Here is a 17,322-nt window from a genome sequence, read left to right as displayed (position 1 = left end):
CAGTGATTATTATAGGGCACCTGTCATAATGATAAGTAATGTACAGACAGACAGACAGACAGTGATTATTATAGGGCACCTGTCATAATGATAAGTAATGTACAGACAGACAGGCAGACAGTGGTCATTATAGGACACCTGTCATAATGATAAGTAATGTACTGAGAGACAGACAGACAAACAGACAGTGATTATTATAGGACACCTGTCATAATGATAAGTAATGTACAGACAGACAGGCAGACAGTGATTATTATAGGGCACCTGTCATAATGATAAGTAATGTACTGACAGACAAACAGACAGTGATTATTATAGGACACCTGTCATAATGATAAGTAATGTACAGACAGACAAACAGACAGTGATTATTATAGGGCACCTGTCATAATGATAAGTAATGTACAGACAGACAGGCAGACAGTGATCATTATAGGACACCTGTCATAATGATAAGTAATGTACTGAGAGACAGACAGACAAACAGACAGTGATTATTATAGGACACCTGTCATAATGATAAGTAATGTACAGACAGACAGACAGTGATTATTATAGGGCACCTGTCATAATGATAAGTAATGTACAGACAGACAGGCAGACAGTGATTATTATAGGACACCTGTCATAATGATAAATAATGTACTGACAGACAGACAAACAGACAGTGATTATTATAGGACACCTGTCATAATGATAAATAATGTACTGACAGACAGACAAACAGACAGTGATTATTATAGGACACCTGTCATAATGATAAGTAATGTACTGACAGGCAGAAAGACAAACAGACAGAGATTATTATAGGACACCTGACATAATCATAAGTAATGTACTGACAGACAGACAGACAGTGATTATTATTGGGCACCTGTCATAATGATAAGTAATGTACTGACAGACAGACAAACAGACAGTGATTATTATAGGACACCTGTCATAATGATAAGTAATGTACTGACAGGCAGAAAGACAAACAGACAGAGATTATTATAGGACACCTGACATAATCATAAGTAATGTACTGACAGACAGACAGACAGTGATTATTATTGGGCACCTGTCATAATGATAAGTAATGTACTGACAGACAGACAGTGATTATTATAGGGCACCTGTCATAATGATAAGTGATGTACCGACAGACAGACAGACAGACAGACAGTGACTATTATAGGGCACCTGTCATAATGATAAGTAATGTGCTAACAGACAGACAGACAGTGATTATTATAGGGCACCTGTCATAATGATAAGTAATGTGCTAACAGACAGACAGACAGACAGACAGTGATTATTATAGGGCACCTGTCATAATGATAAATAATGTACTGACATACAGACAGACAGACAGACAGACAGAGATTATTATAGGGCACCTGTCATAATGATAAGTAATGTACTGACAGACAGACAGACATAGATTATTATAGGAAGAGAGAGATAGATAGATAGAGAGAGAGAGAGAGAGAGAGAGAGAGAGAGAGAGAGAGAGAGAGAGAGAGAGAGAGAGAGAGAGAGTTGCCATTAGAATGTTTATGCCTAAAAAATAACTGTATTATATAGTCCTGGTTTATGATTTAATCTGCATAATGATGGCCATTCAGTCAAATATAAAGTCCTTTTTGAATTTCAAATCATTAGCATCATGTCAAATATCACTTTAATGTACATCATATATATATATACATGTAGTAGACAGATTAGGATAATCGATATTCTTTGTTATCAGTAACATTTAAAATATTTTTACCAGTCGAAACCAACGAAAACAAAATTGTAAAACGAATGTAAAGTCACTTCAGGTACACACAGTGAGTTGTCATGATATAACACTAGAATGATTGATCGTATATTGTTTAACGTCCCTCTCGAGAATCTTTTATTTATAATATGGAGACGTCACTATTGCTGGAGATGTGCTGCAAAATTTAGGCCTATCTCGACTCTTACGGCCTTTGAGCAGGGAGAAATCTTTATCTTGTCACATCTGCTGTGACACGGGGCCTCGGCTCTTGTGGTCTCATCCGAGGGACCACCCCATTAACTAGTCGCTTCTTACAAGCAAGGGGTACTGAGGACCTATTCTAACCCGGATCCTCACGTGGAAAAAAAAGTTTAGAAAATAATTTTGTGAATTCCGTGGGGTTTGAATATTGACAAGAAACCCGGTTTCTATGCACAAAAATAGGCTATTTCATTAGTAAAACCCAGGGGCTTCCGGGAGGTTTGCCTCGAGGCGGCCCCCAGACCCCTTGTCATACTTTACGTACACACATTGTTTTCTTTCTGACTACGCGCCTGGTATGGTCCTCTATATCAGCCCAGTCACTGCAACACACACAATAAACGTACGTTGTCAGGAAAGTACTGATGTAGTTGATACTCATTTAAAGAAAACACTGTAATATAATTGTGTTCTTAGAATGCTTTATAGAAGTAGTTCCAAAGGGGAGTTCTTTGAATTGTTGATTGCAGAAAATTTGCAATTTCGTCCCAAGGAAGGAAATCGTCCCTAATTCGTAATGGTTTATCCGCTTCCGTTCAACAGGGACAACACAGAGCGTATCTGAAATAAATAAATCAGCATTCAACTCAGTCCTTTAAAGTCTCCGCTGTACTAATGGAATTCAACATTTCCTCGCATTTAAAGACTGCAACTGCATTATACCTTAGAATAGACCAAAGGCCACGTTTGCATGCTTACAAGAATCTTATGCTAATGTTTCGGATGTTTTCAAGCATTGACAAATTGCTGATAATTATAGAAATGGAAGAACGAAAAGGGCGAATGATTTTAATGCTACTGTAAGACATTTTTCCGCATCCGAATCATATTTGGATATTTTTATTAAAAATGAATATTAACGACAAACTAACAACTCAACTTTATGACAAACGGGATGATTTCAACTTCTTCGTAGTCATCTTCCCATATCTATGTAGCAATATTCCATTATCATATGGAGATTATACATGTATCTCTCAACTGATGCTATACGAAAGAGCCTGATCTGCGTATGGTCAGTTTTTAAATCGAGGCAGGCTACTAACAAATTGTTTTTTTTCAATGAACTGCTTCAGTTAAATGATATTGCTAGTGTCGATACCCACCTTTTATTATGGGGAAATGAATATTTTTCAAATGATGTAAAGTTTAGATTTTCAGAGCAGTTCAGAAGTTTATTAAGAACTCTAACATATTTTAATCGGAAGATATCATAATTTTAAAATATGTTTAGCATTTCATGTCTGATTATGTACTTACATGAACCTAAACATATATTGTATATTCTCATAACTGTATAATATAACGAATATTATATTTTCTGTGATATGGCAATCTTTATTTGTACATGTATAACACAATATATTTTGTATACGGGAGAGGTTTTCTAAGTTGCTAGAACGTGTAACCACTCTTTTTGTATAGTTATATGATAAAATATCTTCAAAGCAAATCAAATTATACATGTATCTCTCAACTGATTCTATAAGCAAGAGCATGATCTGCGTATGATCAGTTTTTAAATCGAGGCAGGCTAATAACAAACAAAATGATGTTACATGGGTTTCAACATCTCGTTTAAATTGAGGGTTTCGCAAATTCTATGATCGTTATAATGATCTAGATTGTCAATACAGCCTATGAATGGGTCAAATGCTGTCTGACTTGTTTCATACCTATTGGTAGGCCGTTCTTGAAACACTGATTAAGACTAAAGATTGATCCGTTTACCTGATCAAGGCATAGGACTTACAACGGGTTTGATCGGTCGGAAGGGGATGCTTACTCCCCCTAGGGACTTAATCCCACCCCTGGTATATCCAGAGGTCTGTGTTCGCCCAACTCTTTATTTTGTATTCCTGATGAGATTGATCACTATTCATTATCTTCACCTTTCGTATTGTAGATATTTTTCTTATCCAATCAAGTAAGGACATATTGTAGATACTTTTGTAATCCAATCAAATACCCGGTAACGAGATATATTGTAGATACTTTTCTTATACAATCAAATAAGGACATACATTGGAGATGCTATTTTAATCCAATCAAATAACGAGATATATTGTAGATACTTTTCTTATCCAATCAAACACGTTTGCGTGTCTTGTAATTCTTTATCATTCTAATATAAATGTTTTCCTTACTGGATACATACAAATTAAAAACAAAGACATCTCATGTCAATCAATGTCAGACGCCAAGTGTAGAGAAACACACTCGTTACCCATGATTCATTCTGACTATGCACGCTTTCAAGGTGGAAAATCATTATATTCTAACAAGACGCTTTTGAACCGTATGCAATAAAAATGCCAAAAAGTAGCCATATCCGATCCTAACACGAATATCCCTGTACTTTGATCTATTAACGGACCATGGTAATTCGTTATTCTAATGTCAAAAAGCGTGTTTTCTTCAATCAATCGTAAAAGCACAGTGATGACTCGATCAAAGACATGGCATTAACTCGTTCTATTTCATACCATACGACGAATGCTGGCTCAGTGCTAATCCACAGCCCTGACCAGTTTCTATACAATGCACTAATGGAATTGACAGCTAGGCAAGTGGAAACATTTATAGAAAAAGCGAAAGATTGTAAACAAACATAATGTAACAGAGTGCCCATTCTCGGAAGAATATCAATAATGTATCGGCATGTTGGAGATGATGATTGTTGAGTCGTTGACAAAGCTTTGTGATATAAAAATTGAATATATTTTGTCTCTGAAAAAAAATGTTTTGGAGATTTATGGAATTGGCGCCAGGATTTTATGGTTTTCATTTAAGTGTTAGTGAAAAGTACGAGTATATAATATATGTCGATGGTGGCGTTTTTAAAAGCACTAGTACATGTATCAAAGTGTGGTATATTTGTTAGAGAAATCAACTAAGCTTATTGCGGGGTATGTATGTTTGATCGGTCCTATAAAGAACCACTCAGTAACAACTTGGAAGTAAATTTGCCATTATCTTTCTCCTACCTCTACGATTTGGCGATAACACAAAAGTATATATTTCAACACCTTTTAACATTGGGGAATTTAAACGTGATGTTGGGTGCACGTTTTCATATTGTTTGTTTGCCGTTCAAATGTATGAGAAATGGAGATGTAGTCTGAATCAGGATGGTGAAGAAAAGTTCTCCACTGTCCTTTTAATTCAATATTTCTGACTATTACCTACTCCTGTAGGTCGTGACGTATGGAGGGAGTCTGAGCGTAGGCCATTTTGAAAATTTTAAGAGGGAATTCACAACACCAGCTGGTGTCACCACTTTGCCTGCCTTTTACAATTTTATTCACAGATCTAGCCTCTTAACTCGAAGGTTCAGTAACCGAATGCTTATTCTTCAAGTTGATCATATCTACGTTGATCCCGATTGGAATTTCGTGTATTTGTGTGCTAACGTCATGCGCAAAGAAATCGAATCGCGAGGAGGCGATCTAATTCAGAGTGATGCTTCATTTGTCGGAGTTAGTCCGTTTAAACGGTGATAACATCATATTAGTCATGATTAACTTGTAGAATGATTATCCGATTACTGAATGCTCGTGTCTCGGCAGTTAGACCTGCGAATTAAAGTAGTTAAAGGTAGGCAAAGTAGCGAGAGCAGATAGTGTTGGTGAATTCCCACATTTTAATACGGCCTCCGCTGACACTCCCCCGCACACGTCACAATATAACGTCAGAAGAATCTCGGATTACGTCACTTCCCGTGATCTAGTTACACTGCGTCACCAGTACCTACATTGTAGCTCCACTAATACTGAGTACTTTGTTTTCCATTATAGTCTAGGATCCGGGATAGAATAGGTCCTCAGGAAGTGTGGCACGATAAACAAAGGCGAGAAGCGCCGAGCACAGAGCTCTTCACCAACAATGGTGACGTCTCCATATGAGTGAAATTTTCTCGAGTCTTTATTACCCAGAGGGCCCTGGAAATAGAATGTTTGTTATAGTCCATGCATAAGGAAGTAATATTCTCGAGCGAGAGGTTAAACAATATACAATCAACCATTATCTTCTAGAGGCGTTCTCGGGGATGCTGGAACATGAAGCCACTATACGACCAACAGTTGTTCTTGAAGCACAACACACTTTTTCAACCGAACATTTGTACGCTGTCTCATGAACATGCAGTGAAACTGTGATTTAATCCGATATACTCAAACATTAACAGAAACATGAATTTACTTTTGAAGTCTTCCGCACTGACATAACAGTTATCAAACTTCAGTTTTCTGTAAATATACGTCGACTTCTTTTCAATTTCCTCTGGTTGCATCGAGAGGTGTTTTCTCGTGTCATGGTCGAGGATGGTATAATTTTTCGTTATCTTATATGCACTTATCTTAACCTTAACTTTCTTGATTCTGTGGAACATCGATGCTATATAGCAACCATCCTTCTAAGTTAGTATATTGTGTTAAATTCGTAGAAAATGAAGTGGTTGCTGTCACTAACAACTCACCGTTCAGATACAGTATATCAATTTTATCAGTTGAACGCCATATCAACTCATTGACTCTGAATCTCCAAAGATTTGATTCGTTGTGTATTTAAAAAAAAAAATTCTGCTTTACCGGAAAAAAAAATGTCAAATTAATTTGAAGTTTTAGCATTCTTCATTTCTTGATTCATTCTTTTCATTCAGTCGCTGCTGATTAACACATTCACGAATCTACAACAATAGCAGGGACATTTGCTTTCATTCCCAAGTCGTTTTTTTTATGTCCGTTACCCATCCTCCTTATTTTACAAAATCAATTAACTAGTGTTTCTAATTACTGACTGGAACCAATTACGTGGATTGCTTATACAGTAGGAGCGCACTAAATACCCCGAGTTGTCTTATGGTGAATATTCACAGTGTAGACAGACGTGCTGGATCAACTCTAAAAACATACCTAATGATCTCATTACAAAAACGGAATTATATATCAATATTGTATTGAGGACAACCACGCTATCATAAAATGAGTAGGGGTCACCTAACAATATTCACATTACTTCCTCAACAGTCTCCCTAGCTGAAGTTAACCACGGCGTATGAATAATCTTGACCTAACCCATTAGTCGCCTTACACATGAACCGTTGAGTGTGAAATGATTAAAATGTGAATATAAAAAATTTGTTTCAGTTTTTGAAAGTATATAATATACGTGTACCTGAAGCCTCGTCACACCGACATACTGAGGAATCATCATTGTCCGTGGGGGATTGACGTTCCCGGATTTCGTGGGTCACTCTTACCCACGAATTTACGTGTCCTCGAACATTTTTTAAACCAAGTAGAGTTATCTCTCCTAGTGACATCTTATCGCTTACCCACGCTTACTGGTATATACATGTGTATGATACCGTTATGTACATGTGTATGGTATCGTTATGTACATGTGTATGGTACCGTTATGTACCTGAGTATGTACCGTTAAGTACATGTGTATGGTACCGTTATGTACATGTGTATGGTACCGTTATGTACATGTGTATGTACCGTTATGTACATGTGTATGGTACCGTTATGTACATGTGTATGTACCGTTATGTACATGTGTATGGTACAGTTATGTACATGTGTATGTACCGTTATGTACATGTGTATGGTACAGTTATGTACATGTGTATGGTATCGTTATGTACATGTGTATGTACCGTTATGTACATGTGTATGATACAGTTATGTAGATGTGTATGGTATCGTTATGTACATGTGTATGTACCGTTATGTACATGTGTATGTACCGTTATGTACATGTGTATGATACAGTTATGTACATGTGTATGGTATCGTTATGTACATGTGTATGTACCGTTATGTACATGTGTATGTACCGTTATGTACATGTGTATGATACAGTTATGTACATGTGTATGGTATCGTTATGTACATGTGTATGTACCGTTATGTACATATGTATGTACCGTTATGTACATGTGTATGGTACCGTTATATACATGTGTATGTACCGTTATGTACATGTGTATGGTACCGTTATGTACATGTGTATGGTATCGTTATGTACATGTGTATGGTACCGTTATGTACATGTGTATGTACCGTTATGTACATGTGTACGGTTTGTTCAACATATGTTGTCTCATTAAGGGCTAAACTATATTGATCATCTTAGATGTACTCGGGTTCCATATTTTTAAAAAGTAAAAGCAAAACTTCGGAATATCCTTAGTGTACGTAAATGAAATTAAAATAGGGTATGTCTTATACCAATATAGGGTCTGTCTTGTACCAAAATAGGGTCTGTCTTATACCAATATAGGGTGTGTCTTATACCAATATAGGGTCTGTCTTATACCAATATAGGGTCTGTCTTACACCAATTGTAATTTCGTTATAGTCTTGTTGAATGCCGGGACTTCTCCCCTTCATGTACCTGTATGTCGCATATTCAGTGCAACACTTGTGTACAAAATGTCCTTGTCAGATCCCTGCTAATTTATTTCCCTCGTATTGCTAAATAGTTTTCAATCCTTAAAAAAAACCTCCGTGTAGAAAGGGAAATACGTAGAAAATAAATTGAGTTTTGAGTTACATGAACTAAACAGAGGCACAGTCATTAGAAGAGGTCCTTATAGACCCTGATAGTCATCATTATAACGCAGCCAGCTTTTGACGAACAGTCTTACATTTCTTTAAGTTGCGTCCGTCACAAATATATACACTGGTCTTGTAATGTAAATTTCAGTGATTTATTTCTCAAGAATATCAAAATGTAGATATCTTGCAAAGTTTGATGGTAAATCGGTTATAAAATTTGTAACTTTAAATTGCATATGATGAATTTAATTACGAAGTGCAAAAAGGTCATTATTTTTGTTTTTCAATCTACTAGTATTAAACTTTTTATATCTATATTGTTAGAAGAATGATGTGCATATCTATTTTATGTAATGATTAATTTCTGTTACTGTGATGCCAACTTACAAATCGAATTTAAGTGAATCTTAAGCGCAAAAAAGTCAAGTTTAACACATTGCAGCTCAATAACAATACTATGACCCCAGTATTTCTTTTTAATTTCATAATTCTTTTTCAATGTAGAAATCAATGATATCTTCCCAAAAATTGGCAATACTACAAATGTCAGGATCGAAACTCTTTAAATCAGAAATTAACTGACAACTACATACACAAATTGACTAGTTAGAGTTTAAAACAGGCTGACTAGTCACGTGACATTAAGTAACCTATCCAATAAAACGTGTACAAATATGTAAAAACACAAAATATGGCAAATTTTAAAAACATACTTTCCACCTATTTTGCCTTTGATGCTAAGTCGGATAGTTGATGACAACATGACAAAATCGCCAGTATTCACATACAAAAACGTACAACTGTGAATGTACAGTCTGTGGCTGTCAATTTTGGGTAATTATATTTTCATTGTGTTTGCCTTTGATATATCTACAAATTGTAAAGACAGCTCCCAGCAAACACGTGACGTCAAATCGACGTCGGATTTTGGTTGAATTTAGGTCGCGACGTCAGATGACTAAATTCCAACGTCGGATGGACGTCAAATTGCTACGTCTAATCAATGTCGGCTATTGACGTCGTTATGACGTTGATAATTGGTTGTGGTCAGTCTGATGTGGGAAAACGACGATATCCCGACGTCAGTTCTTCAACGTTGTGGAAATTATGAAACTGCGTGTGATATAGTAATTAATTGATTTTGTCTGGTCGTCTAAAATAGGCAAAAGCCTATATTCAAATTAGAGTTGTAATATTTATTTTAAACCATAACTTTCCGGATATTTTATTTCACGTAGATTACGACTACGATAAGAATTTTGGTTCAATCTTTATACTCAACAGAGAACGCCAGACAATAGTCGGCCTATTTCAATTGCTTATTTTCAGTCGGTCGTTTACTGTGAAAGAAAAGTTAAAAGTAATCGCATTTGCCCAAACTCATGTAAATTGTGCAGCATGCATGCAGAAAGCCATGCTACAGAGAGAAAAATTACGACATCTACCGTATACCGGTAATCATATCTTATGTCAGTTTTAAAATATACAAAAAAAATAATAAAAGTGTATTTTTAACTCAACAATATGTTGAACAAATGAATTCATTTCATTTGCTTGTGGGTGTGCATGCTCTGCTCTGGGAATTCTAATTAAGGATCCCCCTTTCATGCAATGTGTTTACCGAGAGTTAACGAGGAATGGCACAGCGGGATGCTATGGCCAAGACTCATACAGCCGATCCTAGTTATGCAATTTTTTCGGGATTTGATATGCTGTGTAGGTCAAAGTTTTGGAAAACCCAAGCCATTCTTGTAACACAAAGTCTGAGAGCTGGTGAACAGTCGGGTAATGTGAGTATAGTTTTGTAGTTAATATTAATGTCTTATAAATGCCAGCATCGACATGTAAATGATTCATTCTGTATATTTGGCAATTGTAAGACCTGTGTATAATTTGATTTGTAAACAAAAGAAATTCAAATTCTAAGAACATTAATTTTGAAATACTATAACATCAAATGTACATCATTTACTAATACACAAAGTATGCAACATTAGCATGATATGCATGGTTATATTGATTGATAACTCTGAATTTTTGAGTAGAACGAAATCATACTTAGTAAGTTTAAACAATATACAAGTTTGGTATATCAAATAAAAAATAACAATAAACTAAAACGTATATGTACATCACTCTTGTCCTCGTTTGTAAAATATATATATATATCGCTTAATTTATTCACTCTATAGCTTATTGAATTGTAGCTTATGAAATGAACACCTTACCGATGCACATACACTATTAATAGTAATATTTATGCATTTTAATTCTGACACTATGGATATTTTATTCACATGTATGTGCACATCGATTTTATATGTACAGCTGTACCTGTGTAACTTCAAAGCCCCTGTAACGATCTACTTTCCCATTCACTCACTATTAATGTGGGAAAGAGTGTTTCATGGACTGTATATTTTAATTACATTTTCAGGATAATGACAAATGATGTAATGTCCCTTATGAATGTAAAGGGCAAAGAGGGAAGATGGCATTTGGCACGACATCAGTGTTTCAGGCAGTGATAGGTATGTTTATCTATGTCAGTTTCATTAAATTTAATGTCATTAAAAAATTTATGTTCCTGCAACTAAAGTAGGGGGTATGAATTTGTTTTTCACTTGTCTTTCTGTCTGAAACTTTAACCTTGATAATAAATTTTGAATTTTTAAATTTCTAACTTGTTATCACTAGATATTGTAAAGATGATTTTTAATAAATACTTCTTTATTTTTGTAGCAAGTGCAGTTCATCAATTTAATGCGACGGAACACGAAGTCCAAGAGGCTGTTGCGAAGTACCTTAAATATGCATCAGACCGGAGAGGTGGAGGTGGCCGGGTCGAAAAATAATTAATGGAATCAAATGATAACTTTGATTTATATTTCAGGGCGTCAAGTTTCCTTTAAGTTCCTATATTTGGGGGTTATTCCTATAAATTCCTATATTTCCACAAAAATTCCTATATTTCTGTGAAATTCCTATAAATTCCTATATTTTAGGGTAAGCGAAAAATGTTGGATTCTGAAGCAAAACCAGTACTGTATATTACAAACAATTTGTGTCATCTATTTGTAACTATACAACATTTACTTCAAAAAGGTGCTATATTTCTGAGGTTTGTCCTATATTTTTTGGACCAAAATTCACTTGACGCCCTGATATTTGATAGTGTTACTGACTGAATATTATTTCATGAACAATGAATAAAGAAGGAAAATGACAAGAATAAGAGTTCTCTTGTTCAAATGATTACATTTCAACTTATTGATGTTGCAAAAATGGTGTCAGTTTGATGTCGATTGATTGATTGTATATTGTTAATGTCTTGCTCGAGAATTTTTTACTCATATGGAGACGTCATCATTGCCGGTGAAGGGTTGCAAAATTTAGGCCTATGCTCGGCTCTTATATGGCCTTTAAGCAGGGATGGATCTTTATCATGCCACAACTAGTTTGACACAGCTAGGGCCTCGGTTTTTGCGGTCTCATCCAAAGGACCGTCCCGTTTAGTCACCTCTTACGACAAGCAAGGGGTATTGAGGACCTATTATAACCCGGATCCCCATGGGATTATGAACGTCTGTGTGACGGTGAAATCTGACGTTGTGTAGACGGTGAAATCTGACGTTGTGTAGACGTTAAAATCTGACGGTGTGTAGACGTTGAAATCTGACGTTGTGTAGACGTTGAAATCTGACATTGTGTAGACGTCAGAAAAAGACGTCTAAAAAACTTTCATTTTCAACAACAATCCAACGTAAATCCAACGTCAGAAATCGTCGTCAATACAACGTCAATCCAACTAACTTTGCCTGCTGGGCTATTTTCTCATAAATGCGCTGTAGTTGTGAACAATACGCGTATGAATTTTGATGAATGTAGTACGTCTATTTTAATTTCTGGGGTTTTAAAAGTAGAATTTCAATATCAGAAATTTTCATTTTTAAAAAAAATGCATGAGGGTATGAACTGCGACATAATGGCATACGTCATGACGCGCGTCATTTTAAAATGAAATTAAAATTCATTTCTTGATTCAATATCCGGCTAAATGCATTTGTACCTATATGACATAGATTTCACCATAAAGTATACCTCAGGTTTTCCATATATTGAAACATAAGCAAGGGCTTGTTAAATCTATGTACATGTACTTTGTAGCCCTTAAACTAAAATTTCTACTGAAGTCATTGCAACTCTAGTTTACTAATCGTGTGTGATGATCGACATTTTCTGTAGAATTTCGTGTTCCGTTTTCGTGTTCAACTCCTGATATCACAGTACTGTACCATGCTCCATTAAATGTCAACCCAGGTGTATTATATCGATACATCATTCCCAAGCCAAACGTAATTATGAAACATCACTACACGTTCTAAACGTTAAGAACTAGACAAAATGACTTCCGGCCACAGAGAATCATACAGTGTCTGTCTTTCATGCAGGTTTAGCTTAGATTCTGATCAAGGAAGGATAACTCAATGGATGTAAACGATCAAAGGGCACGTGAACAGTTTCAAATTCAACCTCATAAGTGCTTTCAAATCGAAAATAGTTTAATAATAAAAATAATATATTCAAAATGTATTATATTAACATTCATGATCAAATGCAACCAACATCACGTGTATATATACAACAACAAAACAATAATTTATACCTGTATTTACAATAAAAAAACAACAACAATAATATATACCTTTATTTACAACAACAAAACAATATATATCTGTCTTTACGACAACACAACAATAGTTGACTTACAAATGTATGATGGTGAAATAGAAGAACCCTTCTCCGATACTAGTGACGTAGGCGCGTCTTTCAATTATAAAAAAAACTGATTGAAGAAATGGAAGGAAAAAGATTGAGAGAAGAAAATTCTGAAAACACTATAATTGAGGACCCAAAGAGATTTTTAAAAATACAGAAGAAATCAAATATCTGCAAGACAGCCAACATTTCAGCTCTATTAAACGGAATACAAAATGGGGCAATGAAAATAATTCAAGGTAAGCTTTGAGCGACGCTGGGTAGAATTAGGCCATATTATGTAAATAAGTCCAAGGGCGTCGGCATAGGAGCGACGGTCGCCACCCCCAATTATTTGCAAAAATAAAATGGATAAAAAAATCAAAGGCCTCAAGGGCCTGAGAGTCTACTCACTCTTCATTGTCAACTGGAATAGGTAATCTTAAAGGAGCAAGATAGTAGTACACGGATGACGAACATCGTGTGTGTGAGTTCGCATATGCACGCTTCTTTTAGCAGGATTTATATTTTAATGCATCACATCTGTGTAAGGTGACTAAATTTGACTAAGTCATGACCACTGCCATTTAAATTACATGTACATATCCAACATGGATGTAAAGAGTCATTGCTAACTGATGATTGTGCTAAACAATCCATGATGTACAAATGCTAAGAATTGGAGGAAAATCATTATGTAGTCATATAGTACTTTATATCACAACAGAAAACCCTCAAATAAGCACCACAGTGGTTGTAAGAAGATACCATCCAACCAAAAAGTTCAGCAAATCAATTCCTTAAACTTTACTCAATGTTACAATGACTATGCAGTTGACATCTGTAAGAAACATTGCTGTTTTTACTGTACTCACTATCCATGCATATTTTTAGAGTTTATTCATCAACTAGTCATATAATGCTACCATCAAAACAATAAAGAAAACAAGAAATGTTTGTCAAACAATACAAACATACAACAATACCCCCACTCCCAACGTGGTGCAGAATTGTAAACGGTTATACACATGCATCATTTAATTGATATTAGAACCAAACCAATGCAAGTCAAGATGTTGAGTGGACAATATCTTCCTATGTCCAGAATGGACTGACCCTTGGCCTTTGACCATGTGATCTAAGATAGATAGGAGTCATCTATTCCATAGGATGTACCAGTGTACCAAGTTTGGTGTCAGTCAAGCTACTGATTCTTTAAATATAGGAGACAATATATTACTATGTCCAGTTTGACTCTTGATCTTTAACCATGTGACCTAACAATCAATAGGGGTCATCTACTTCTTAAGATGTACCAGTGTTCCAAGTTTGATGTCCGTCAAGCAAAGGGTTCTCGAGATATTGAGTGAATAGTATATTCCTATGTCCATTTTTACCCTTGACCTTTAACCATATGACCTTAGAATCATAAGGGGTCATCTACTTCTTAGGATGTACCAGTGTACCAAGTTTGATGTCTGTCAAAAAAAGGGTTCTCAAGATATTGAATGGACAGTATTTTCCTATGTCCAGAATGGACTGACTTTTCACCTTTCGACCTAAAAACCAATAGGGGTCCTCTTCTACTTATAACCAACCAACATTTGAAATATCATAACGATCAAGTGAATGGTTCCCAAGAGCGAGCATGTGGTCTGCCGACCGACAAGTACGAAGCACACCCCCTCCTTTTCTTCTTTGAAAGGGGGCATAAGTAATTGTTTACAAAATCTCATATATATACCGTCGGATGAATTTAGAAATATGACTGAAATGGGTTTCCGTACTTCGGAAAACGTAAATATTGACTATTACAATGACATTAATGGAATTCCATAATTCTTCAAAAAAAACAAAAAAACAATCGGAATAGTACATTACAGTGGCGGATTTAGAGGGGGCGCAGCCGGCGCCCCCCCCCCCCCTCCCCCCTCCCCTAAAATTTTCAAATTTAAGGTAAATCGCGGTATCTTGTTTCGGAAAATGTACTAAACGATAAAAGAAGCAATATTTCCTTCCACTACCGGAGAAATAAATGACAAAATCTTTTGATTTCTTTAATTACTTTATTGGGAGAACTTCATTTTAAAAAAAAAAAAAACTTAAAATTTTGGTCATTTTATTAATTTCACCTTCACAAAATGATAGAAAATAGTACAAATGACTAAATAGGAGAAATATTTCAAGCCACATAAAATCTGTAAATTTCGGGAGCTTCGCCCCCTGGACCCCCACGAGGGCTTCACCCTGGACCATCTGCCTCATAAAGTGGTGCCCCCCGTAACAGCAATTCCTGGATCCGCCCCTGCATTATGCTTATTAATTAACCCTAACCCACTTTTTAATTATTTTTTTTTATGTAAAGGAACACATTATAGATATCATTAAAGGTTTTTGACTCATTTTGTTTTAGTCAATGCAATGTGCACTTATAATTTTTCGCCGAGTTGTTTACCTATCTAAAACCGTAAAATTGTTTTTAAAAAAATTATCTTACACCCTGTAACTAATCATTATGAAACAGTCAATTAAAATATTTCATCGTGCAATTTTTAAAACTGCCATGATATTATGATACCGTGACTGTGCTAGTGTTTTGTACGTGTACGCGTCCTTTGTCACTTGATTTTGTCAGATTTCTTCATGTTGCACGTTTTTCTTAAGCCTGGGAATATGCGATTACTTCTGAGTTTTAACTTTCCTTTTGCAGTAAACGACTGATGTACTTACCCATCTAAATGCGGCGAAATTTTAGAGGGTTACGTTTGAATTCTTCATTTAGTAACAATTAAATTACTGGCTTTAATTTTTGATTTCTTTATAATTACGGGGGGGGGGGGGGGGGGGGCTCGTTATATCGCACCTTGGTACATCATTTTTCGAAGCTTGGGTGATGTTATATATATATGAACTTTAAACAAAGAAAATCTCGAGTCTGTTAAAACTTTATTGCTACAAACTCTCGTGCGCACTATCTTTAGTTTCTTTAAACGTATTGAGGGGACTCATTTAAATTACATTGTTATAAGAATGTCAACATACATGCATGATTTGTCTTTAAAACTTAATGAAGCTGTTCAAAAAGCAAATGAACAATTTTTGAAGATCTTTGTGCGCGGGATTAATTTGCTGTCGGTGTAAGAATATACAGAAAGTTTGTGATACACGATGAATCCGCACGCCGTTGATAAATTCGCGAGCCGACTTAAAAACCAAAATTTGAGAAAAATTTTAACGGCGCTATCTGCTCATTGGAGCGGCGAGTATTATGGTAATCGGAAAGAGGGCTCAGTGTAAAGTTATTCAAGGGAATGCACAAATAATCCAAAACTCGCGATGAGCAAAACTTTGTCCAATATAGTCTCGGCTAATAATAATGATAATCTATTAAGTGATAGTGAGAAATTTAATAAGTGTGTCAGGCACCCACTCTATGAATCTGTCTACTTCAACCAACAGACGGGAAGCGTTCCTTCGGCCCCTAATTTGAGGCTGATCGACAATTCTTTTTTTTTTTAATATACGCATGTCCCAAACTGTGTACCTTGCAGTAAAGCAGAGAAAACTGCAATTGCTGTCGATTTCTGCTGGCGGCCGACATGCGTGTAAATTACTCCGCGGATCTGCAGCTTTTTCTATTTCGACTCTGTTGTTAATACATTTCACGGAAACAGACATTTTTTTAATTTGCAATTGAATTACAAGCATTTAACATATAAGTTGTTTTCTTCGTGGAGAAACGAATGTAAAAACCGAATTGCAAACTCTTTTAAAACAAAGTTAGCGATTCGGTTTTTATATTCATTTCTCCATGAACAAAATAATTTATATATTCAATCCTATAATGATTTTACACACAACAGACATTTCCACAAAATATGTCCGGTTTAGGATTGTAAACTTTTTTGGTTTTTAATTTATAAAGCATTATCCCGATCATCCTGTTTTCCGAGAGATGGGTGTGATATTGTACGTGTTGGTTTCGGA

General features: G+C 35.6%; 1 long non-coding RNA gene across 1 annotated transcript; it reads left to right on the top strand.

Annotated features, from left to right (window-relative positions):
- The first annotated feature begins 10,149 nt into the window (after nt 1-10,149).
- On the top strand, nt 10,150-11,806 carry LOC130047672 (uncharacterized). The gene is made up of 3 exons (XR_008796504.1): nt 10,150-10,367; nt 11,015-11,108; nt 11,320-11,806. It is a non-coding gene; the product is annotated as an uncharacterized LOC130047672 (long non-coding RNA).
- The last annotated feature ends 5,516 nt before the right edge of the window (nt 11,807-17,322 follow it).

The sequence above is a fragment of the Ostrea edulis genome, chromosome 7, assembly GCF_947568905.1.
Source record: "Ostrea edulis chromosome 7, xbOstEdul1.1, whole genome shotgun sequence".
Lineage (NCBI taxonomy): Eukaryota > Metazoa > Mollusca > Bivalvia > Ostreida > Ostreidae > Ostrea > Ostrea edulis.
This window is presented reverse-complemented; position numbering and strand designations above follow the sequence as displayed.